The 24,593-nt window shown below is 49.3% G+C and overlaps 1 protein-coding gene across 1 annotated transcript in view; it reads right to left on the minus strand.

Moving 5' to 3' along the window:
- ARHGAP36 (Rho GTPase activating protein 36) overlaps positions 1-1,380 on the minus strand; it is a 100,108-nt gene extending 98,728 nt beyond the window's left edge. Inside the window, exon 1 of the mRNA XM_054039642.1 lies at positions 1,358-1,380. The gene's annotated coding sequence lies outside the window, so the exon portion shown is untranslated. The remainder of the gene's footprint in view (positions 1-1,357) is intronic.
- Between the last annotated feature and the right edge of the window lie 23,213 nt (positions 1,381-24,593).

A 24,593-nucleotide genomic window follows, 5' to 3' on the forward strand; every position in this document is an offset into this window, starting at 1 on the left:
GGTGCACAGACTATGGAGAGGAGGGTGGGAAAAGAACAAGGATAGATTTGGGGCCAGCTGCAGCAGACTCTGTATATAGTCCCAATTATCTGCATATGAAAATAGGGGGTTACAATGGAAACTCTTAAGCAATCTGAACTAGACAGAATGCGGTCAGGCACTCATTGTAACAAGGAATGCAATGCTAGAGTTGAAAAACAGCTTTCCTGCCAGGGCCTGCCCCATTTGCTGTTAACCCTGTAACAGATTGAACTATGGTGCCTGCCTCCATGAATCCCAGCAGCTCTGTAAGGGCTAGTGCATAGGTCCTGGCCACCTAAACCCTTGGTAACCCAGTAAGGATGCACCAGTGACCTAACCCACCTGACCTCCATTAACCCACATCCTGGAAAACAACACTTCAGTCCTGTTATAGCTTGACCACAGTGTATGCCCCTTTACCCACATGAAAAGCTGCACATTGAGCATACCCATTTATCCAAACTATTGGGATCGCTGCAGGAATCACTGGGTGAGGTTCTGTCGCCTGTGATATACAAAAGATTCAGACCAGATAATCTAAGGGTACCTTGTTGCCTTAATATCTATACCTCAGTTCACCCCATAATAGTCTGCACTGCTCTCCAGCCCCCATTAGCCCTGCAGCATAGAAAGAGACATCAGAAGAAATTCCTATTTGCCCTCTCCTGTTCACCGCGATCGGTAATGCTCATTTTTGTCCAGCAGATATAAAATTGGGTGAGAATAAACTCCAAGCAGCTAACTGGCAGCACAGCTCTCACATCCAGCCCAGTACAGTGCCTCGCTGTCTGAAAAGCTCTCCTCGCACATCCCCCCAAACTCCAATGCACACTGGGCAAGAAGCACTAAGGCTTTAATTAGTCTGTAACCGAATGGCTGAATAGCCTCTGGAAGCTTTAAAAGCAGAAGTGCTAAGTATCCACTTCAAACTTCAGTTTGATGAATGTGAGCAAATCTTTCCCTCCAAGCAAAATTTACAACCTCTCTCCTCTTTACAATGAAATCCTCCCCACCTGTTTTTAGGGTTGGATCTTTGTGAGATTCATTAAATCAAACAGCAAACTCTTAGATGCATCAGTTCCTCTGTTTCCAAAGCTGTTTATAGACCCAGTTTACCCAGAGTTGCATTTGCCACTGCCCTTCAGCAGATAAATATCCCCGTACAAACAGGAGCAAAGGAGTTTTGTTTACCTTACAGCTTCATTTTCGACTCACAACTTACATCGGGGCTCCTTTCTCAAGGTGAAGTTCTGGAAATTGTTAAGACGCTTGCTTTAAACTGTTGTCTCCACCCCGTCCCCCCAGACACCGTGCAGCGTGCGTTAGATGAGCTTACCCCAACTTTAGCAGAATGAGAAGTGAGGCAGGGAAGAACAGCATCTGGCAACAGAGAAAAGAGGGGGTGGGAAAGGGAAGAGAAGAGATGAATTTCCTGCCAAGACAAATGAAAGCCAGAAACATCATGTGTAGAAGAGGGGAGGATTAGCTTAAAAGAGAAGTACAGCTCCCAGGGCTACTGGTGTTTATTCCTTAGGCAAAGGAATCCTTATTCATTTCTGGTCTCAGTCTTAATTGCTCCCATTCTTTTCTTACCATTAGCCATAAAAAATTAGGGAATGGGCAAAGATCCTATTAATTCATGAGCACAAAGGGAAACCCAAGAACTTACAAGATCCTTCTGAAATGACCAGTATTGTTCATAATAGGCTGATTTTCAGCAGTCACTGTTGATTGCAGTCGCACTACTGGAGGGTTATATGCTATGTTTAGAGAGATGGGTGTTTCAGGAACACATTTATTAGGGCTGTTCTCTGCTCCCTAAGAAGGAATGGGCACAGAGCACTCAGCAGCAAAGGACATGCAAGCAGCACTTCTCAGGCGTTTACACTAGAAAGTTTTGCTAGCAGGACTTTTGCGGCCATACATCCGCTGACATTGCCACATCAACAGAGTATACACATGTGGCTGCTTTGGCTGATGCAGCACATCCTCACCACACGAGCTTGTGTCATCAAAAGACATGGCTCACCATGGCTAGGCATCCTATTGTTCCCTGTGCCATCATCCTGCACGCTGCCATGTGGAACACTATGCCAGTGTATTGTGGGATACCAGCACTACACTCAAGGAATTATGGGAGCTTGGGACAATTTCCCACAATTCTCTTTCTTCCATCCTATAACGTTTCTTCCATCCCATACTTTTCTCACTGCTTTTCAGTTCATAACAACCTGGTTCACAGTGTACTTCACAGGCAAAGCCTTGACGGTAATCTTGTAAAGGACATGTGCACCAGTGCTGGAAGTTTCTCCCTGAGCAGTACCTGTAGGGGGAGCGCTGCTGTGATCCCTGGAGTGGCGCCTCTATAGCGTGCTATAAGGGAAGCCGCACGCTCCCCCCACCCTCAGTTCCTTCTTGCCAGACCAACTCAAACAGAAGGGAAAGAGGGCGGGATGTGGAATAGACATGAGCAACACATCTCGAAGAATGCCAGTTATGGAACAGGTAACTGTCCTTTCTTCTTCGAGTGCTTGCTCATGTGCATTCCACAGTAGGTGATTGCAAGCTATGTCTGATGGAGGTGGGTAGGAGTTCACAGATTCCCTGGCTGAAGCACAGCTCTACCAAAAATAACGTCATCCCTGGGGTGGGAGACGATCACATACTGCAACGTGAACGTGTGCACTGAGGACCAGGTAGCAGCTCTACAGATGTCCTGGATAGGGACATGGGTCACAAAGGCCGCCGCCGAGGCCTGAGCCCATGTCGAGTGAGCCCTTATGATAGGTGATGCGGAAACCCCTGCTAGGTCGTACCATATGTGGATGCACGATGTAATCCACCAGGAAAGCCTCTGGGTGGAGATCGGTTGACTCCTCATGCGCTCGGCTGAAGCAACAAAGAGTTGTGAAGAGCTGCGGAACGGCTTAGTCCAATCCAGATAAAAAGCCAGTGCTCTGCGCACATCGAGCATATGGAGGCAACATTCCTTGTTAGGGGCATGAGGTTTGGGGCAGAGGATAGACAGGAAGATGTCCTGGCCCATGTGAAAAGCGGAGACCACCTTCGGGAGGAATGCCAGGTGTGGGCGGAGCTGAACCTTGTCCTTGTGAAAGACTGTGTAAGGGGGGGTCACAGGTCAGGGCCCTGAGCTCTGAGACCTGCCAGGCTGACGTGATGGCCACGAGGAAGGCCACCTTCCATGAAAGGTGAGACCATGAGCATGTGGCCAGAGGTTCAAACGGGGGCCCCGTGAGGCAGGATAACACCAAATTTAGATTCCACTGAGGGACAGGGGTTCTAGCATAAGGACAGGACCAGTTTAGCCCTTTGAGGAAATGCCCAGTCATGGCATGGGAGAAAACTGAGCAGCCCTGGACTGGCGGATGGAACGCCGAAATAGCCGCCAGGTGCACCCTGATGGAGGAAGGGGCCAGGCTTTGAGTTCTAAGGTGAAGAAGGTACTCAAGGATAAGTTGGAGCGGGGCAGACATTGGGGAAATACCCCGCTCGCCTGCCCACCTGGAGAACCTGGACCACTTCGCCAGGTAGGCTTGGCACGTGGATGGCTTTCTACTTTCGAGGAGGACACGCCTGACCCCTTCCGAACACCTTCTCTCCTTCGCATCTAGCCATTGATCAGCCACGCTGTCAAATGGAGGGTGGCCAGATTGGGGTGGAGGAAGCGGCCCTGGTCCTGAGAGAGTAGGTCCGGGTGGAGTGGCAACGGCCACGGAGGGGCCACGAGCAAACCCAGGAGGGTCCCGTACTAATGTTGCCGGGACCAAGCTGGGGCAATCAGGAGGACGAGTGCCTTGTCCGTTTTCACTTTCTCCAGGACCTTGCCAATGAGGGGAAATGGGAGAAAGGTGTAAAGGAGTTGACCCGACCATGACAGGAGGAAGGCATCTGAGATCGCGTTCCTCCCCACCCCCTATCTGGAACAGAACCTGTGGCAAAAGACAGTTCTGCTGGGTCGCAAACAGGTCTACTTGGGGAGAGCCCCACACTCGGAAGAGCCAGTTAGCAACCACTCGTGTTGGGAGGAGAAAACCCTGCTCAAGCGATCGGCCTGTGTGCTGTTGACGCCTGGCAGGTGGAAAGCCTTCAGGGAGATGTTGTGGGCTATACAGAACTCCCAGAGGCTGAGGGCTTCCAGGCAGAGGGCCAAGGACCTTGTCCTGCCTTGCCTGTTGATGTAAAACATCACAGCAATGTTGTCTGTGAATACTCTGACCACCTTGCCGTGCAGCTGTGAGCTGAACGCCACTCAGGCTAAGCGTATCACCCTGAGTTCCCTGACGTTTATGTGAAGGGACAGCTCCGTGGCTGACCACATCCCTTGGGTCTGTGAGTTCCCTATGTGGGCCCCCCAGCCCAGGTCCGACACGTCGGACACTAGGTCTAGTGACAGGGTTGGGTCCCGGAAGGGAGTTCCCTGGAGCATATTGGCCGAGCAGGACCACCATTGTAGCATGGCGATCACCCGTGCCAGTACCAAGAGGACCTTGTCCAGTTTGTCCCGGGCCTGGGAAAACTCTGAGGCCAACCAGAGTTGGAGGGGCCTCATCCAAAGCCTGGTGTGGCGGACCACATATGTGCACACCGCCATGTGGCTCAGAAGCCGCAGGCATACCCTGGCCATGGTGACGGGGAACTCCGTGACCAAGGCTATAAGCCCCTTCAGGGTCTGGAACCTGTGAATTCTATGTGCTGCACTGGGACCAATGTTGACTTGGCCTTGTTTACTAGGAGGCCTAGGTTGGCACACGTAGCTAAGAGCAGGTCCACGTCGTTCTGTACCGGGGACTGTGAGCGGCCCTTGAGCAGCCAGTCGTCGAGGTAGGGGAATATCTGTACCCCTCGGCATCGGAGGTAGGCTGCCACTACCGTCATACACTTTGTGAATACCCTGGGGGCGGTGGACAAGCCAAATGGGAGGACCATAAATTGGTAGTGGTCCTGTCCCACTAGGAAATGGAGGACGCGTCTATGCCCCTCGAATGTATGGATATGGAAGTATGCGTCCTGAAGGTCCAGGGCCTCATACCAATCGCCAGGGTCCAGAGTAGGTATGATACACACCAGAGAGACCATGCGGAACCGGCATTTTGCCATGAACCGATTGAAGTCTCGCAGATCCTGGATGGTTTTTGCCTTGGGGCTCAGGAAGTAACGGAAGTAAAAGCCTTTCCCCCGGAACTCCCACGGAACCTTCTCCACAGATCCCAAGCTGAGGAGCTGACCCAGTACCTGCTGTAGCAGGGGTAAATGCAACGGATACCCCTTGCCGTCCGAGGGTGGGGGTGAGACAAATTGTAGCGTGTAACCCTGGGAAATGGTGTTGAGGACCCATTGGTCCAATGCTATTTGGGACCATTCCGTAAGGAATGCACACAAGTGGTTGCTGAAGGCAAACTTTATTGGTAGGAGGGTCCTCTTGGGGGTCACCGGGGTACCCTCCTGCAACCAGTCAAAACTGCCTCTTGCCCTGCTGCTTGCCCCTGGAGGGCCCAGGCTATGGGACACTGCGAGACTGCCTCTGCTGTCGCCTCTTTTGGGTCTTGGACCTCTTGTAGGCGTGCTCGTATCTCGGCTAGGGTGCAGAGATGGAGGCTTGCGTCTTAGGCTTGTCCTTGGGCAGGACGTAGAGCCCGAGGGTTTGAAGGGTAGTACGTGAATCCTTCATGCCATGGAGCCTCATGTCTGTTTGTTCTGCGAACAGGTCCTTGCCGTCAAAGGGAAGATCCTGCATCACAGACTGCACCTCTGTGGAGAGCCCGGACAGCAGTAGCCACGATGCCCTGCGCATGGACACGGCCGAGGCCATGTACCGAGCAGCCGTGTCAGCTGCATCCAATGCCGCCTGCAGAGTAGCCTTAGCGGTGGTGGCGCCCTCCTCCACCAGCACCTTAAAATCCTTCCTTTCGCGCTCCGGAAGGGAGGGCTCGAATTTCAGCAGTGACCCCCACAAGTTAAACTCATATTGACTGAGGAGGGCCTAGTGGTTGGCCACCCGGAGCTGGAAGCTGGCCGACAAATAAAGCTTCCTGCCAAACTAGTCCAGTCTTTTAGAGTCTTTATTTTGGGTGTTGGTCCTAGCTGACTCTGTCTTTCCCTATGATTTACGGATTCCACCACTAGGGAGTTGGGGGCTGGGTGGGAATAAAGGTATTCGTGCCCTTTCGTGGGCACGAAGTATTTGTGCTCTGCCTTTTTCAATATTGGGGCGAGGGAAGCCAGCGTTCGCCAGAGGGCATTGGAGATGTTAGCCACCTCTTCATGCAGCGGGAGGGCCACTCTGCCTGGTACCGAGGATGAGAGCACGTTAAACAGCGAGTCTGAGAGTCCCTCCATCTCCTCAGACTGGAGTTGGAGACTGGATGCAGCTCGCTTTAGTAGCTCCTGATGAGCCCTGACGTCCTCCTACGGTGCGGAGGAGGGTGGGGCTGCAATTTTGTCATCCGGTGCGGGGGAGGGGGCCAGTATGGGGTTCTGCACGTCGGCCGGTGCCACGGGATCCACCCCTTTGCTGGACTCCTCATGTGGTGCCTAGGATCCATGCGGCACCAGCTGGTCGGGTTGGCCCAGCTGAGTCTTAGGGCACTGCATGTAGGTCGAGGTCGGGGTTACCAATGACCTATCAGTGCCGTGGGAGCGGTACGAGCGATGGTACTGAGAGCGACATCTGCCATGGGACCGGGACTCCGACGTCGATGAACAGTGCCGCCTCGAGCTACTACTCTTCGAGACGCTTCGACGCCTGGATCTGTGATGACGTGGAGCTGGCAATCCCCGCCGGGAGCTGTGGGCCCGGTACCTCGAGGCGAGAGCTGGAGTGTGACCGGCGCCTGTGTCGGGAGTGGCTTTGGTAGCTCCTCCGAGAATGGGAGCGTCTACAGTGTCTGCCCCTGTCCTATCGATACACTGTACTTGGCGTGGAGTGGTGCCTGGAACTGTGCTCCGACGGCACCCGACCAGACAACCTGTTGGGGGACGAAAGTGGAGCTTGGAGGCTGTGTTTTGACAGGACACTGAGCAGCGAGCGGGCCTGAGATCTGACCGGGATCTGCGTCAGGTCGGTGTCGACTGCCGAGAGCCCAGCGGTGGCTTGCCTCTAGAGCGGGGTCTGGGTGCTGGCGGTGCCCCGGGCACCTGCAGAGTCATAATGTCCTTGGCCGCCTGCAGAGGCTCTGGCGTCAAAGGCATGCGGATGTCCGGAAAGGCCTGAGTCGACTCAACCGGGCTGCTCCACTCAACCTGAGTCGGAGCTCTAGAGCCCGGGGGGTGGGGACAGGGGCTGCCCGATGTGGATCTAGCCTCACCTCTTGCTTTCTCTCGATGCCTTTGACAGGACGGTGCCTTTCTCTGCTTCTTGGACGGGGAGTGGTGCCGGCCACCAGAAGGTGCCGGGAGATCGCTGCGCACCAAATATGAAGTGCCCGGTGCAGATTCCGCTCGGCGCACCGGGGTTGGAGCATGACTCCATGCTTGGCGACTCCATGAGAAGGGACCGAAGTCTAATGTCTCTCTCTTTTTTATTTCTGGGTTTAAAGGACCGGCAGATCTTACAGCAGTCGCTGATGTGAGATTTGCCCAAGCAGCGGAGACAGTCGGTGTGCAGGTCACTTCTAGGCATCGAATGCCTGCAAGACTTGCATGATTTAAACCCTGGGGCCCGGGGCATGCCCCGGCCTGAACACTAACTAACTAATTAAGCTGAAACTTTATTGAACTAACTAACACAGGTACTACTAACAACTAAACGAGTTCTGAGACGAGCTGCAGCAAAGCTGGAGCAAGTAGTTTCAATTCACCATCACTGGCGGCAAGAAGGAACTGAGAGTGGGGGGAGCGCGCAGCTCCCCTTATAGCGCGCTATAGAGATGCCACTCCAGGGGTTGCAGCAGCGCTCCCCCTACAGGTACTGCTGAGGGAAAAACTTCTGGCACCGGTGCACGTGGCGAGCACACACTTGAGCAAGCACTCGAAGAATTGGTTGTCCCAACCAGGATGCAGTGCTTCCCTGCTTTTTCTGGTCCCAGAATTCAGTGTTGTTCTCTGTTCTCCATTCTGTATGTAAACTGAGATGTCTTCCTGTCCCATCTTCCATGCAGATGAGGCTGGGTTAGTTGTCTCTACTCTCCATTCTGTATGCTAATGGAGATGTCTTAATCTTGTCACCCTTGTCAGGAGGGGTCTAGGTGTGTCTCCCAACGCCCTTCACTGCTCTCTGCAAGTTTTGTCCTCTGATATGTTTTTGTTTATGCAGAGGATGGGGCGGAGGGGAGTGTCTTTCATGAGTCAGGCTGTATACTGCACCCTGGTTCCCCAAGAACGCAGAGGTGTCTGGTATCAAGTCCCCTCGTTGATGGGGTGCTTGCGCTGAGCGAGTATCCCCATCACATCCTTCCTCCGTGGTACCGGGTCTGATCCTCCATCCATTGCAGCCGCCGCATCAGTCGTTGTATCCAACAAACCAGCAGAACCAGACCAATTGCTAATATAATTTGGAAACAGATGATCACCACAATGGGGTGAAGCATGAAATTTAAAAATCCTGTTGCTCTGGGGCTCCACCCAAGCAAAGTCTCCCACCAAAAGTGATGGCCTGTGTTTTTACCTTAATGGCAATGAGACCCATTCCCAGTGAAATGAGGGAAACCTCCTTGTTGAGCTCAGGATAGGCATTTAAATGTTGTACAGTCCATTTAGGCACAGAAAACTTAATATCATAACTAACAATGGTGGTTACATTATAGAAACTGCGATTAATGTAAGGCACCATAGGTGGACCCAATGTCCATTAATTAATACAATATTACATCTTGTCCTTACACACACACATGCTTTACCAATATAGACAATAACAGACCCCTCTTCCTGGATAAATCTAAGGAACGTTGAGACTTATTCCCAGGTTACCCATTCATCCCAACCCTTATGGCTAGTTCCAATCAGGGGAGCACATATGGTGTGAATTTAAATGTGAATTTAAACCAAATTGCTGGCATGAGCTCGTCACCATGTGTGCCCTTTAATGGAATTACCCAGTCTGGGGAACCTTGCTGAATCAAGTCATGTCCAGCTAAAGTCCAGTTCAGCAGTTCCGAGTTCACAACAAATTGTGTGATATTCTTGCCTGCTGGCGTGATCAGAGACAGCTGCAGTTCCTCTCTGGGTAACAGAGGTGTCTGAGTTCCAATGACAATGATGACAGGTAGGGGCATGGTTGTTCCCCAAACAGCAGAGGAAACCGGGTTACCCTGCACCTTCCGCCACCCCGGAGGCTGTCACTGGGTGTGTTTGATGGTGTACGTCCTGTTCGAGATTACAACGGCTTACAGAAGAATGGGATGGAGTCTGGGGTGGTCTTAGTTTCATAACAAAACTTGAGTGACTCTCCGGTGGCACTCTGCGTGCAATTGGCAACGCTTTCCCAGGGGCAACCCGAGGAGTTGCCAACAGCGTAGAACTGGTAGCGACACTGCAGGGCCAGGGGGTTGCTCACATTCCCATAGAATCCATGCATGTGGCACAGCAGGTTGCCTTCCTAGGCTCCAGCTGGCAAGCACCTCCCGAGGTTCAGAGGGATCACAGATACAGCATAGAGCCTGGACAACATCAGACTTCAGACACTTACGAACAGCAGGGTGCTGGTGCACCAGTGGGATGTCATGGCTTGTGTACGGGATCTGTGAGGGGGCAGAGAAGAGAGAAAAACTTCCCACACTCCCCCCGTATATACTGGGAGAGACTGGGACCAATATTACAGGGTGAACATGAAGCAGTGACCTACGTGAGGGTGGCCATAATAAGTTAAGGACTTTTCTGGCCTTTTGCTGTCTTAACATTGGGGTAGGCACTGACCAGCCCACTCGATGCGTATTTTTCAACGGCTCAAAGCCGTTCCTTCTTGCTGGCCAAGAAGGGTGGCCGACAGGATGGAGAAGACAGTTTTGGGGGTCAGGTGGTTTGTCCTTCCATTCTTTGAGCTGTGAAGAATGAAGACATTTCCACCAGGGTTTTCCATTTCTCCCATTCAGGATTTCTACCTGACACACACTGGGGCTGGCCCGATTCACAACAGAGCTGCAGCCATCCCAGGTGTGTGTAAAGAGCTGCTTAGCAGTGACAGAGGCAGTGTTGGTTTTAGCAGGGATGGCTTTCACCCTGGATTTTTCTAAAACAAAGTCAGTGGATTTATACACAGTTGAGAAACTTTGGCAGCTAGAAACTGAACCAAATTCCTCAGCACCTACACTGTTGCTTGCTGCAGGCAAGGATTCACTCTGAGCTAACTCAATCAACTCACTTCCACACCCTTCAGTTGTAGCAAACTGCTTGCAAAAGCTAGCATGAGGTTTTATTCCTTCAGGAGCACTTTTAGGCAACAATCCATTTCCCCCAGAAATTTTGTCCTTTCCCTTTTCAGCTAGGGGTTGCTCTACAGAAACATCTTCCTGAGCATCTTTCTGGGTTTCAGTTGAGTTCAGAACGACTTCTGAGACAACTGACATATCCTCAATCAGTATAAGCTGAGAGGCACATTCTGTCTGCTCCTCAGACAGAAGATTGGAGACAAACTCTCCCCAACAGATAAACTGCCTTTCTTAAAAAAAAAAAAAAACAAGGAGTCTGGTGGCACCTTAAAGACTAACAGATTTATTTGGGCATAAGCTTTCGTGGGTAAAAACCTCACTTCTTCAGATGTTTTTGTAGATACAGACTAACATGGCTACCCCCTGATACTTGATGCCATTCTTAACATTCACAAGGTTTGGAATTTCCTCCCCTTTGTTCCCAGACAAACTTTTGGAGATTGGGGTAGCTCTCTCCATGGGCAAGTCATTACCCCCAACAGACACAGTCCTAAGAACACTTCCTTCCTGGGTTTTAGTTGAGTCCAGAATCACATCTGGCACAACTGACAAATCCTCTGTCAGCATAAACTGAGAGGTACTTTCTGCCTGTTCCACAGACAGAACACTGGAGACAGTTTCTCCCCCGGCAGTTAAACTGCTTTTCTGACTAGACAAACGGTTTGAACATCCCTCCCCCTTGTCACAGGCCACATGGCTTTTCACAGACAAGCACTGGGAGATTGGGATGGCTTTCTTAACAGGCAAATTGCCACTCCCAAGAGACAAAGCACAGGAGACAGTTTCTCCCTCATACCCGTTGAGCTGAACCTGTTTAGTGGTGGGTCTCCCTTCGGAGATCCTGTCCGCTGGCAATTGGGCTAACATCCCTGGGTTCCCCACTGTAGCCCTCACAGTGGGTCTCCTCCATACGTCGCACTGACGTCTTGCGATCAGCTGGGGAGGCCCATGGGGAACTGGACACCCCTACTGATCATCAGACTCCCAGAGCGTCCACTCAAAAGAGGGAGCAGGGATCTGGCTTTGACAGGGAGTGGACGTGCGGGATGGACTCCGTACCGTGGCAGTGGGTTGTGGGGGAGCTCTCAGCATTAACTCCGTTTTCCACATGATCTGAGACAAAGCATTAATCAGGATGCTGAGGGGCTGGTGATCATATTTTCCCATATCCTCCCCTAAATTCACCAGTTCCTTCCAAATCATGTTGCTAAGGGTCTGCTTGGGTCAGCGCTGGCCAGGGTTGTGGGAGGTAGGGGAATTAAGTTTGGGAGGGTGCCTGGCGGAGTGAGGACCATTATTTGTAAATGTGATAGCCTGCACGGGCTCTGAGGTAGTCTTTTTGCTGACTTGTCTTTTCAAGACACCAGTTTCTCGCAGCAAATCTCCTGCCTGTTTGATTTTTGCCACTAGTTCACTCCAGGTTAGGTGTTCTAAATCCACAGTCCCCATGGTCAATTTTGTCTGAGAATTTAGTCCTGCATAAGTGCTCTGTACTAATTCGTGTCCCTGATACTGGAAAGTGATAATCCCATTCTCCTCTGTCTGGGGTAATGAATCAGAGAGAGCTGCCAGCATTTTCTTTCCAATTAGGTAAGCTTCTGGGGCCTCTCCTGGTTTCTGCTCTTCCATTATATACAGTTTCTTAAGGGAAGATGCAGGCAGTAATATTTTAAGAGCACTTATCATCCATTCCCGGGGCCCAGTGGCAGTCCGCTCCCAAGGACCTATGCCTATCTCTAGAGCATCTGCATCACAAGGAGAGGTTTCAGAGTAGCAGCCGTGTTAGTCTGTATCCGCAAAAAGAACAGAAGTACTTGTGGCACCTTAGAGACTAACAAATTTATTAGAGCATAAGCTTTCGTAGACTACGGCCCACTTCTTACCAAGTGTAAATATTCTCACACTTCTTACCAAACTGTCTGTACTGGGCTTTCTTGATTATCACTTCAAAAGTTTTTTTTCTCTTACTTAATTGGCCTCTCAGAGTTGGTAAGACAACTCCCACCTGTTCATGCTCTCTGTATGTGTGTATATATATCTCCTCAATATTTATTCCACTCTATAGGCATCCGAAGAAGTGGGCTGTAGTCCACGAAAGCTTATGCTCTAATAAATTTGTTAGTCTCTAAGGTGCCACAAGTACTCCTGTTCTTTTTTCATAAAAGGAAAAAGATAGAGATGAGCGTTGGAATTGGTTAAATGGAATCAATTACATACAGTAATGGCAAATTTCTTGGTTCAGGCTTGCAGCAGCGATAGAATAAACTGTAGGTTCAAATCAAGTCTCTGGAATACATCCCCAGCTGGGATGGGTCCTCAGTCCTTTGTTCAGAGCTTCAGTTTGTAGCAAAGTTCCTCCAGAGGTACGAAGCAGGATTGAAGACAAAATGGAGATGAGGCATCAGCCTTAGATAGTCTTTTCCAGGTGTAAGGACACCTCTTTGTTCTTACTGTGGAAAATTACAGCAAAATGGAGCCTGGAGTCACATGGGCCAGCCCCTGCATACTTTGCTGAGTCTCAAGGCATATTTTCCTTCTCTCAATGGGTCCATTGTATAGCTGATGGTCCTTAATGGGCCATCAAGCAGGCTAGGCAGAGCTAATCCCAGCTTGTCTTGGATGTCACCCAGAAGCATAGCATAAGTTTGACATACAGACAGTACAGAGGCAGCATTCATAACTTCAACTACAAAACTCATACACACATATAGACAGCATAATCATAACCAGTAAACCATAACCTTGTCTTAGACACCCCATTTGACCCCTTTTATACAAGATTTGGGTGCCACTACAGGACCTTGGTTGCAACAATGATCTATATGGTCCCAGTTTATGTCAATAACGTCACACTCCCCCCTCACAGCCCCCTGGGGGAGGACGTAGGAATGTTGAAGGGGTGAGCAGTATCTGTATGTCATTGCTGCTAACCCCGCAACCCATGTTCCTCCACCGGGAGGGAGCAGGGAGAAATCTGGGCGCCTCCCACCTGGCACTCCCCTGCCAGCCGGGAGCAGTTTCTAACTACGCTAGCAGTGCACACCTCTGCACTGCCGCATGACGCCCCCTGGTACTCTGGGCAGTTGCCCAGGAGGCCCACCCGTAAGGCCGGCCCTGGAAGAGCAAATTGTGCCACAGAGCACACCTGTCCCTCCCACCCTCTCCCACACTACTGAAGAACTGGCACAAGGAAAAGCGAGGAGATGTGCTCTGTGGGTGAGATCCTCAGCTGATGTGAATCAGCAAGTTTAGGCACCTGGTTTAGGGCAACAAGATCAGGAGTAGTGGGAGCTCGGAAGGCCTTCGAGCCAGGGGGTTTCTGAGGCCCGGGGTGGTGTATTTCATAGGGCCCAGGCATAATAGGGAAGGCTGAGACAAGGAAGTGGTTTGGGGATTGGGCTGGGGAGAGGGACTATCCGTATAATAATCAGGCTTTCAAGCAATGGCTCCCACCAGCTGAATGTGGAGAGGAGAACTGCTCCTCATCCTTCCCTTCCCCAACGCATGAGTGATCAGCTAATCCACATCGCTCACATTTCAGATAGGGAATACTGAATAATTGCAGCAGATGAAGAATGAACTGCAAATGAAAAAAAAACTGTGGGCACAATTTGCTAATAGCTAAATGTCTAACCACCTACCCTGTGTGGCCAATCTAATAGCTCGACATTTAGGGGGATGTTTTCAAAGGCATAAAGAGTAGCAGTTAGACACCTAACTCATTGGGAGTTGTTGCTCTTGGCACTGAAGATCAGCCCCTTAATTTCTAGCACTTGCATTCTCCATTAATTACATCCCTAACACTGAAGGCTGTTTTTAAAACAAGTCTCATCTCTTGGGGAAGGGGCTCTTGAAAAACATTTGACAACAGGTCCTTTGCTAATTTGGGGTTTGTTTGGATGGAGGTCCGCAGATGAGCAACGGAACATTCACAGGTTTTTCCATGTCACTGAGAAAAGTTCGTCTCTTATTCAGTGATTTTATTCTTCTTGCATGATTTTAAATAACAGCTACCACTGATCAGTCTCATTGTTAACCTCTTATCCCAGTTGAATATTTGAAGTACTCTTGGAAACTGATATCAGACAGTCAGTTTGTACAGCCCATCTGTTCACTGTGAAAAGAGCTTGATTCATTAGGTCCTGTAGTCCTTACCATGATTGGGGAAAGACTGGAGTAAATTCACTTCCAAAGGAGATCGCCGTATTTTAAAGACTGAAGATAATGATGGGAGGCCACTCTTTGTCTGGCCTTCCATTCACACATAGCTCAGAAAATACTCAAGTTGTGTGCTTTTTTTTCCTATTTAAATTTTTAATTAAAAGAGACATAGTACAGCAGAGAGATACACCTGGAATATCATTAATGATAGATCGTCTTTTCTTTATCATAAAATACAGGATACTGGGCTAGCTGGACCTTTGATCTGAGCCAGTCTGGCCATTCTTATGTCCAGGCTAGTTTTAAAGTCTGAAATAACGAGACTTCCCCGCTATCCTATAGCCCCCACCGCATCTCCCCAGGCATTTTTCCTGCTGCTCAGGGTAAATCGTCCTTTTCTTATTTTCACCCCAGTCCTCCTAGTTATACCCTCCACTCTCCATCCTAAATCATTATTGTTATTTGTATTCCTGCAGCACTAGGAGCCTGCCCCACTGCGCTAGGTGCTGTACAAACACATAACAAAAAGACGGTTATTCCCCACAGCGTTTATCATCTCAGTATAAGGCAAGAGACCACAGACGGACGGAGACGGGCAGCTGGGGAGTACAGGGAAATGATCAGACAATACTGGTCGGCGTGGCAGGCCGTGGTATCAGTGCACCAGCAGCCTGACGGTTCTCACTTGTTTTCTGCAGGCATCGTGGCGCAAGAGAGTTCTGAGGGTGGATAATGAGTTCGTTTTGCAGGCGTTTATGGGGCGCTCCTCCCAAGAGGGAGGGGCCACACGTATTTAGAATCCCTTAGGTTCCTTCACCGTCCCGCCAACGCAGAGAGACACGGTGCAGATTTTAAAGGGTTCAGCCTCCACCACCAGGGCCACATATTCAAAGGTGCTCAGCACCCAACATGCCGACTGTCTTTGAAACTCTGGCCTTGGGTCATTTGCTTAGCTAAGGCCTGCCTGGTTCGCTCTCAGTCTCTGCGTCTGTGAGACATTCCTCCTCCCAGTTCACAAAGCTGGACAGGAAACTTCATGATCCTTTTTGACCAATCCCAGCACTGAAACGAGCAAGGATGGACAGCGCATAAAGTTTTTACTAGGCCAAGCCAGTGCAGACTAAATGAGGCCAGAGCTCCCAAAGTGCCCTGGCCTTGCTATTCCCCATGGTCCAGCCAAATAGCTCCAAATCCTGGCATTTATTTTAAATAAGCCTCAGAAATTTCACTAATAACCACATGAAGGGACCCTTCCGGTCATGCTGTTAAGCACTCCAAAGTCAGATGCTGCTGGTTTTCTTACAGTTCTAGGTAAAGTTTGGGGTGGCTGCCTATTATTAATATTACAGTAGCACCTAGAGGCCGTGACAGAGATTGGGCCCCACCATGCAAGGAGCTGTACAAACACATAGCAAGAGATAATCCCAGGTCTGAAGAGTTTACAGTCTAAATGGGACATAAAGGATCATTATCCCCATTTTACAGCTGGGGAATGAAAGCACAGAAAGACAATATGAACTGCTCAAGGTCACGCAGTGGGTTTGGAGCAGATTTGGGAACTGACCCTAGATCTCTTGAGTCCCTACCCAGTGCACTAACCACAAGCATGTCCTTCTCCTAGACCAATGGTGGGCAACCTGTGGCCCATTAGGGTAACCCACTGGCAGGCCGCGAAACAGTGTTGGCATTGACCATCCACAGGCACAGCCACTCGCAACTTCCAGTGGCTGCAGTTCAGCATTTCCGGCCAATGGGAGCTGCGGGAAGCAGCGCAGGCCGCAGGGATGTGTTGACCACCACTTCCCGCAGCTCCCATTGGCCAGGAATGGGGAACCACGGCCACTGGGTGCTGCAGGCAGCCGTGCCTGTGGATGGTCAATGTCAAATTGTCTCGCGACCCACCACTGGATTACCCTGACGAGCTGTGTGCGGCCCGCGGGCTGCAGGTTGCCCACGACAGTCCTAGACTGATACCAGACACCTTTGTGTTCTTGGGGAAATAGGGTGCATTATCCAGCCTGACTCATGAAAGACACCCACCCCCCAGCCTATGCTTAAATGAAAACCCATCAGAGGAAAAAACTTGCAGAGAGCAGTGAAGGGCATTGGAAGACACACCTAGACCCCTCCTGACAAGGGTGACAAGATTAAGACGTCTCCATTAGCATACAGAATGGAGAGCAGAGACAACTCCCCTCGCCTCATCTGCATGGAAGATGGGACAGGAAGACATTTCAGTTTACGTACAGAATGGAGAACCGAGAACCACACTGAATTCTGGGACCAGAAAAAGCAGGGAAGCACTGCATCCTGGGAATCTCTGCTCCAGATGGTAATGAACCTATGTCTGCAAACACCCAGCTCAGCAATTATCAGACCAATTCTAGTAATGAATCCTTAATTGATATCCAAATACTGAAGCAGCCTAGTTGCATTGTGAGCTCCCTGGAAGAAAACACCACCCATAGCCAAGAGTAATCAGCTCCTATTGTCTAGCCTAAAGAAAACCCTTGAGTCATCAGTTTACCTAAAAAGAAATCTAGTGTTCTCCCTTCAACCAGTGTATTTTCTCTACAAAAATCCCTACTCACCCTCCAGTCAGGGTTCTGATGCTTAGATCCAAACTATGCATCAGTTCCACTGGAAATCCATCTTCTCCTGACTGATCGTGCTGGGGGCTCTGCCTGTCTCCAGCATTCAGGACCCTCAGCTACCACCATCATCTGGGAACCCCGACCAGTTCAAGCCTTGTGGAGTGGGTGAGATCCCCCCTCTTTCTCTCTCTGTTTTCCTTTCTACCTTAGGTATTGACCTTTAATAATGTATGGTTATGTTGGTTTAGCCCTCCTTGTGTAGTTATCACTATTATTCAATAAATAACTTCTGTGGTTAAGTTGGTTGCTTCTCTCTCTCTCTCTTGCTGAACTTTACTCGTTTGTGATTTTAGCTTCCCCCATTCCCTCTACAGCAACGCTTCTTTTACCTAAGCTAAAGATCCCTGCAGCGCCCAAAATACTGTGGGGTTTGCTCATCGAGTAGGTTACTGCCAGTACAATTGTGTTGGGGGAGTGGGGATAGGGACGTGCTGAATCTGGGACGCATAAGGGTAACAGCTTGAAAGTGCTGCTTGACCCAGTCCATGGAGCCCAGGGGCATATAAGGGCGGACAGCTTGAAAGTGCTGCTTCATCCAGACAGTGAGTCCAGAGACATATAAGGGGTCAGCTTGACAGTGCCGATTGACCCGGTCCGCTCAGACTTGCTCTGTTAATGTATGTGTGGCTGTGTGTGTGTGTTCATCCGGTTCTGGGGCTGGAGAAACCCAGCACTAGGGACCCTAGGTCCTGCAGGATAGCTCCATTGGGAGGGGACTTGCAGAAGGGAGAAGTAGAGCTCCATATAAAAACACAAATGACACAAGCAGTACATTGAAAGGATTACAGAATCCCCTTCCCCAGAAGAGTAACCCGAATAAATGAGCATACCCCAAAGTAATGGGCACATCTGATAACAAGACCCAATCCACCCAGTCCTAATTGCAATCCATTCATAGTCAGCCATGTCAAGCAATGATCCCCAGCCCTACATCTCCAGGGGACTGTGTATGGACGTGCACTGCTGTCCTCTGTTGCACAAAGCACATCAGACCAGATTAAGTATCTATTAGATGCTGTTGTTTTCCTTTGAATAGCGGAGGAGCTGTTCCTTTCCCTCCTCAAGGGCTGCATTTCTGGAGCTCAGGGTCATGGGCCCCATTTCCAACTGCCACAGGTAAGTGGGTGGCTAACAAGTGTGATGCCGCCTGTGTATCCATCCATGGAGCATTATGAATGGATCTGCAGAGCACTGGGTTCGAGAGGAACTTGATTAATGGCAGAAAAATGCCCAACAGTCTAAAACCAATAAAACTGATAAACCCTGGGATGAAATGTAGCAAAAGCCATTCCTATCCGCTCCGGGTTTCTGTCGGGATATTGAGAGGACCAGAAAATGTAAGTGGGTGATTTAAATTATCTGCAGTTAATTTAACTCCATAGTTAATCCATGGATCACAAATCTTCAATTACTGGAACTGCCAACAACTGTAACACCACACAATATTCTCAAGCATAACAGACAGTGTTTGTTTGGCATTATCCAACACATTCTTTATAAAGTAACTTTTCCCGCAGTTGCTAGGCCCCGCGAGAATTGCAGAAAAGGGGTGTTTCCACCTCATATCCATTTTTAAAAGCTGTAGGGCAGGGTTTTAAACCCTTCTTCTAGGACCCTCTTGTTGTAAATGACTTTCAAGTGAGTTTAGGACCCTGCAGTGGTGAGCAGCAGCTGGGCGGGGGGGTTGGGAATCCCAGTGGGGCCTGATTCTGGCAGTTAGGTGCCTAAAGCAGCAGTTAGGCACTTAAGCCCTTTGGTGAATTTGGCCCCAAGAGGTACCCTGAGTGATCAGTTCTAGGCACATCTTTTCCTTCAGTAACTGTCTAACGATGAAGTACACATCATAACCTTTGGAACTGTGCGCTAGGAACGTGTAGTCCCGGAACTCTTTGCCAATAAAGGTCTCAACAAACATAGAAAGACGCTCGTTGCCCTTAAATTCCCAGGATTTTTCCGGCTTTAGGAACATAACAAAAATGTAATTGGGCATGTGCAACCCAGTCTCCTGCGTGCATTCAAAATCATAAAAAAAATATACTTTTCTGATGATTCAGGCTTTCTAAGGCTGTCCATAAAACACAGGTGACTGTCTACATCACCAGCAATCAAAGCCTGACCCTGCTTACAGCGCCTCCCTTTACACCTGTGCCGCTTGTCCACATAAGACTGACACTTATCACACAAAGTTTTAGACAGGCATTCAACTTGTTTTTTTGACGCAAAGTCGACGTGTCCATCTAAACACTCTTTGGATCGACAATACAGTCTACAGCTAGGACACCTCAGCTGCACGCCCATGCTGTCCAAGCACGTTACACTCAAACAGAGGCGGCAACGATACCGGCAAGAGTGGTCGTGACTGTACGCCATGTGGCAAAACTCACAATAGTTTTTCACCCCGAAGAACTTTTTCATATCCAGAACCCCATAGTAATGCTCATCGTGCAACAGGATGAAAAAAGTCTTGGGGTACACTGGGCCCTCCGTTTTAAAAAAGCCCCATCTGCCTTTCGCCGTATACAGCACCACCTGTATATTGACTCCTAAATGCTGTTCAAACGTTGCTACGTCACTGAGCAGAACCTTTTTTTGATCTGACCACCCCAGTTTCTCATGCAACTTTCTCGCCCCCACTAACAATTCCGCGTCTGTAGGTTTACGGTCGGACATAACGGCCAAGAGCCCACCCGCAAAACACAGATTGGTACCGGTGTAAGTCAGGTCTATTGAACATTGTCTCTTTTTATGGAGGATTTGACTACCGCGGATAGAATTTAAAACTCTACGAGCACCCCCACCCCTGTTTTTTACAACTGTCAAAACGAGGCGCAACGTCCCATCAAGATGCAACTCTCTATTGCTCTGTAGCAGCTTTGAGGCCTGAGTTAAGAAATCCTCAGCAGACAGCTCATCCCTAGTTCTTATGACTGAAAACAAAGGGTTAGTTAAATTTCGGCTCTCTAAACGTAACTGAACATAATCATCATAATCACCATTAACATCATCTAGAACTAACTGTATTCCCCTGTGTATGGCTTCAACAACCTGCTGAGCTGAATTTATTCAGTCAGGATTGACAAAACGAAATTCCTCACAATACACCGACCCCCCAAATCTAGGTAATTCACGTTGTCAACTTCTCACTCGCTCCATATACACCTCTGCATTTTCAGGGTTACTTGGGGGTTCCTCTATGGGACCATCAGCGGCATCTTCTACATCAGATGCTATTTGAGAGTCAGACTCCGAGGGGCCTCCGTGAGGGTCATCAGGAGGAGACGGGGACCTTCTAGAGAGCCCTCTGGGGAATTTTCTAAATCAGACTCTGCGTGAGAGTCGGATTCCACCTCCCCATTTTCAGACAAGCCAGTTTGAGAGCCTCCAGTAGGGGGCATCTCTTTTTGTTTTTTTCCCTCATTACCTCTTTAGCCTTTTTTAAAATTTTTACTGAGACCCTGGCCTGGAACTTTTTGGCCGCCATTTGTTTGTCCACCAAGAGCTGTCCCCCCTTTTGTTTACACCTGAGCTGATGTGTACCCTTGAGGGTGCCCTTTTTACCCAGGCCCCTTTCCACGGCTAGTCACGCCTGCTCAGAGCCACCTTTTGGAAAAATTGAAGTATTTTTCAAAAAGTCACCCGCCAGAGCTTTTGCATTTTTGACGTGGTTTCCAGCTCTCCTTTCTTTTAGACCCCTGAGGATATAGCAGCCATCAGTATTCTGAACAAAGCCTCGTATTTTCCCCAAATCTTCATCAGTTTTCTGAATGAAGCATCATACTTTTCCCAAATACTAGACTATGGGGGAGCTGTGACGAGCTTATGGTGTTGGGAGAATGGTCTGTCAGTCCTTGATTTTTTATTCACAAACCCTAGATTTTGTGAATGTGAGCGTTTTTGCTCAGTTTTCTCAGGGCTTGGTGTGGTGGTGGCCGCTGAGGAACTGGAGTTTGACGTATATGAGGTTTGGACTGCCCTGATGCTTCATCTGCACTCTCGTGCTCAGGGCCGGCGCAACCCATTAGGCGACCTAGGTGGTCGCCTAAGGCGCTACAATTTGCGGGGCGGCGACCGCAGCGGTATTTCAGCGGCGGGACCTTCCGCCGCCTCTGTGGGGGGGGGGCGGCATTTCGGGGCGGGACCTTCCGCCGCCTAGGGCACCAGAAAAGCTGGCGGCGCTCCTGCTTGTGCTCTTTTGTGTTAGCGTTGTTAAAGGTCTCAAAGCAGATTCCTGGTTCTTTGGCGGTTCTGGTGGAGGTGTCCCTGTAGCTTCGACTACAGCATTGTCAGGAAAGCTGCCCGTGCCTATGAGGGGGGAGAAAAGACATTTTACGAAACTGAACTTTACCATCTTTCTCACCCACACCTATGGATTTACTTAAAATACAAAACCTCATGAAATAAATAAGCAAAATATATTTACTGGGCTTCATCCATCCATCAGTCATTGATGCTGGTTAATTTTCCTTTTCAGCTGTCTCTTTCCTTTTTCTTTTGAGCTTGTTTACGCTCTCGTGTTTTGACTGTACTGTGAAGCAAACAACATTATAAAACACATGAAATTGTCTTGTAAACTTAAAAAAATAAAATATTCGTTAGGGTGTTTTTCTATTTGAAAAGTCACAGCTTTAAAACAAAATAATCCATTTCAGGCTGTACAACAAACACAGGTTTTGAGTTTATTTCTACCGCTTTAAAAAACAAACCCACAAACATTTTTTTGCAAAATAAAAACCAAACTGCTTTTAAAATCCATTGAAATACTTTTCAATAAACCCACGTGCATTTAAAAGGCATTTAAAAGGCACATGGTTGTTCTGTCCACCACCCCCGGCCCCCACCCCTGCCATGTGTGTTTGGTTCAGGTTAAAGAACAAGCAAAGATGTTAAGTTAGGATTACCCTCAAATCCCTATACAACCTGTGTAATACCTGAAGTTTTTTTTTAATTTAATAATATTAAGCACATCTATAGTTAAAATGGTTTTTACCTTGGCCTGGTGGTGAAATGCAGCTTAAAGTTCTTGGTTCCATGCTAAACAGATCACACTGCAATAAAGCCAGGCACCATTATTTACTAAGACGGCATGGCCAAAGAATGGCATTATAGAATATCTATTTTCAGAGTTCAAAACAGGGCGCATACCTCCTCTTGCAGTCCAGCAGCAATTCAAGAACGTTTCTGTTGAAAGAGACAGGCTCCAAGCTCCCTGAGGTTTTTATACCATCCTAACTCTTTGTTTCAAAATAGTCAGCAGGTTGATTGGCTCACCCCTCCCTAGCATTCCCTTTTGTGGTCTGGGCTGGGGGAATAAGTTGTCTGCACAACTGGGCTGCTTTTCTTTTCTTTTTTTTTTCTTTTAGTTCAAATACCTTTTTCTGTAGGGCCTCTTACAGTACCCATTCCAAGTGGGGCCCTTTGCAGATATCAATGAATGTCTTGGGGCTTGTTTTTTATCAAGGTCCCCCCTGGCGCTAAATGTTCTTGGGTTAGGCACAGACATTGCATAGCATAACCAATGGCAATGTAAACAGAGTCAGGATGAGCTCTACCCTGACATCTGGTGGTGAATTATGGCAGGTGTGGAAAAGAACTCCAGGGGCTGATCTTGTTTGCATAGGCACACCCACTCGCCTGGCATGAAACAACAGCAACTCAAAGTGGTTACTTTGGCTGGTGTGGGATCCCCAGTTTCTCTGTTATTGGGGCAGGAAGAATAAAGTTTTGTTACCCTGATTCTGTGAATCAAGGCCAGTGGAACTGTTGTATGACAGAAGGACTGAGTGAGTCATTCACCATTACCTAAGTAGCATTTGCTTGTCAAGGGGCATGGGTTACAAAACCCAGTGAATTGAGAGAGGTTGGGGGCAGGTATTGGTACCTGGTGGTGTGGGTTGCTTTTGTGGGCCTGAAACACCAATTGCTGCTCCTCCTCCTCCTCTCTCCACTGTTGAATGTCAGAGCTAACTTTGATTCCCTTAGGAGTCTAGTTACAGACTGCTGAGCTGAGTTTACTTTGGGCCAATAGTGCACCAGCACTGGGGCTCCCCTACTAGCTGAAATCACAAAAGAGCTAAAGCTATTTAAGAGCTGAGATCACTGAGGCTGTGTTAACTAGTGGGGGAGCCTGAAGCTATATTGCTAAGCTAGCTTAGTGGGGGGGCGAGCAGAGCGGCTGGAGGAGCAGCTAGCAGAGCAGAGCCTTGTGGGAGCGGCCCAAGGGATGGGCGGAGCGGCGCAGCTCACAGGTTGGTGAGCGGAGTGGTGCGGCTCACAGGTCGGTGAGCGGAGCGGAGCGGCTGCCAGAGCAGTTCGTGGGACGGCAGGAGTGGGACTGCGGGTGGAGTGGAGCAGTTCGTGGTGAAGGCTGCGGTGGAACCCCACGGAGAAGCAGCCAGTTGGCCTCGGATCACGTAAAGTGCCCCTTAACACCCTGCTCACCCCCCCCCCTTTGAACTCTGGGGCTGCACTGATCAGGGACAGAGACTTTGGGGGGTTGTCGGACTTTTGGGACTTTTGTGATTCTTGGGTTGCTGGACCCAAGAGACTTTGGGATCGGTGGACTTTTGGGACTTTGGTGATTCTTGGGTCGCTGGTTTCAAGAACCAACGGGAGAGGACACGGCCCAATTTGCTGGGGTGGGTCTTCGCTCATGGTTTGGTCTATGAACTCTAGTTGTGGTGTTTTCCCAATTTAATGCTATGTCGTTTACCTCATGTTATTAAACATTTTCTGCTACACCGAGGCTCTGTGCTTGCGAGAGGGGAAATATTGCCTCTTCGAGGCGCCTAGGGGTTTGTGTAAGATTTTCCCAGGTCACTGGGTGGGGGCTCGAGCTGGTTCTGTGTCACGCTGTTGGGAAGGGACCCCTATGTACTGAACCCAGCCCTTGCTGCTATCAACTTGGCCTGGCAGAAGGGTTACAGCAATAACAGTGTTGAATAGGATTTCCAAACACAGCTCAGCACACAGGCCCCCGAGTTTGCAGTTTATATCCACTGAAGTCCAAGTCACACAGTTATGGTGCCGCTGGGCTGGCGCATCTATGACACAGCCCTCACAATTTCAAAAAGCTTTTCCCTAAGGCAGTGATTAAGGACAGCATAAACAGCAACGCGTACAATAGTCCGCAGGACTTTTTTTACGCTCACAACATGGCACTGGCTCAGTTAGTTCTATGCCAAGACTCCTCCTAAACTCCTCATAGCCGTCATCCTCGGAGTCCTCTTCAACAATTTGTATCGGCATTGAGCAGAACCAAGGTGGGCCCAGTTCATCTTCGCTGCTTGATGCAACGCTGTCCAGGGCCTCCTGCTCCTCTAGAAAGGCATCGTCAAGCTGTCGAGAGATTTTCAGAAAAGAAACAGTGTAAATTCCC

Source organism: Malaclemys terrapin, chromosome 9 (assembly GCF_027887155.1).
Source record: "Malaclemys terrapin pileata isolate rMalTer1 chromosome 9, rMalTer1.hap1, whole genome shotgun sequence".
NCBI classification, from domain to species: domain Eukaryota; kingdom Metazoa; phylum Chordata; order Testudines; family Emydidae; genus Malaclemys; species Malaclemys terrapin.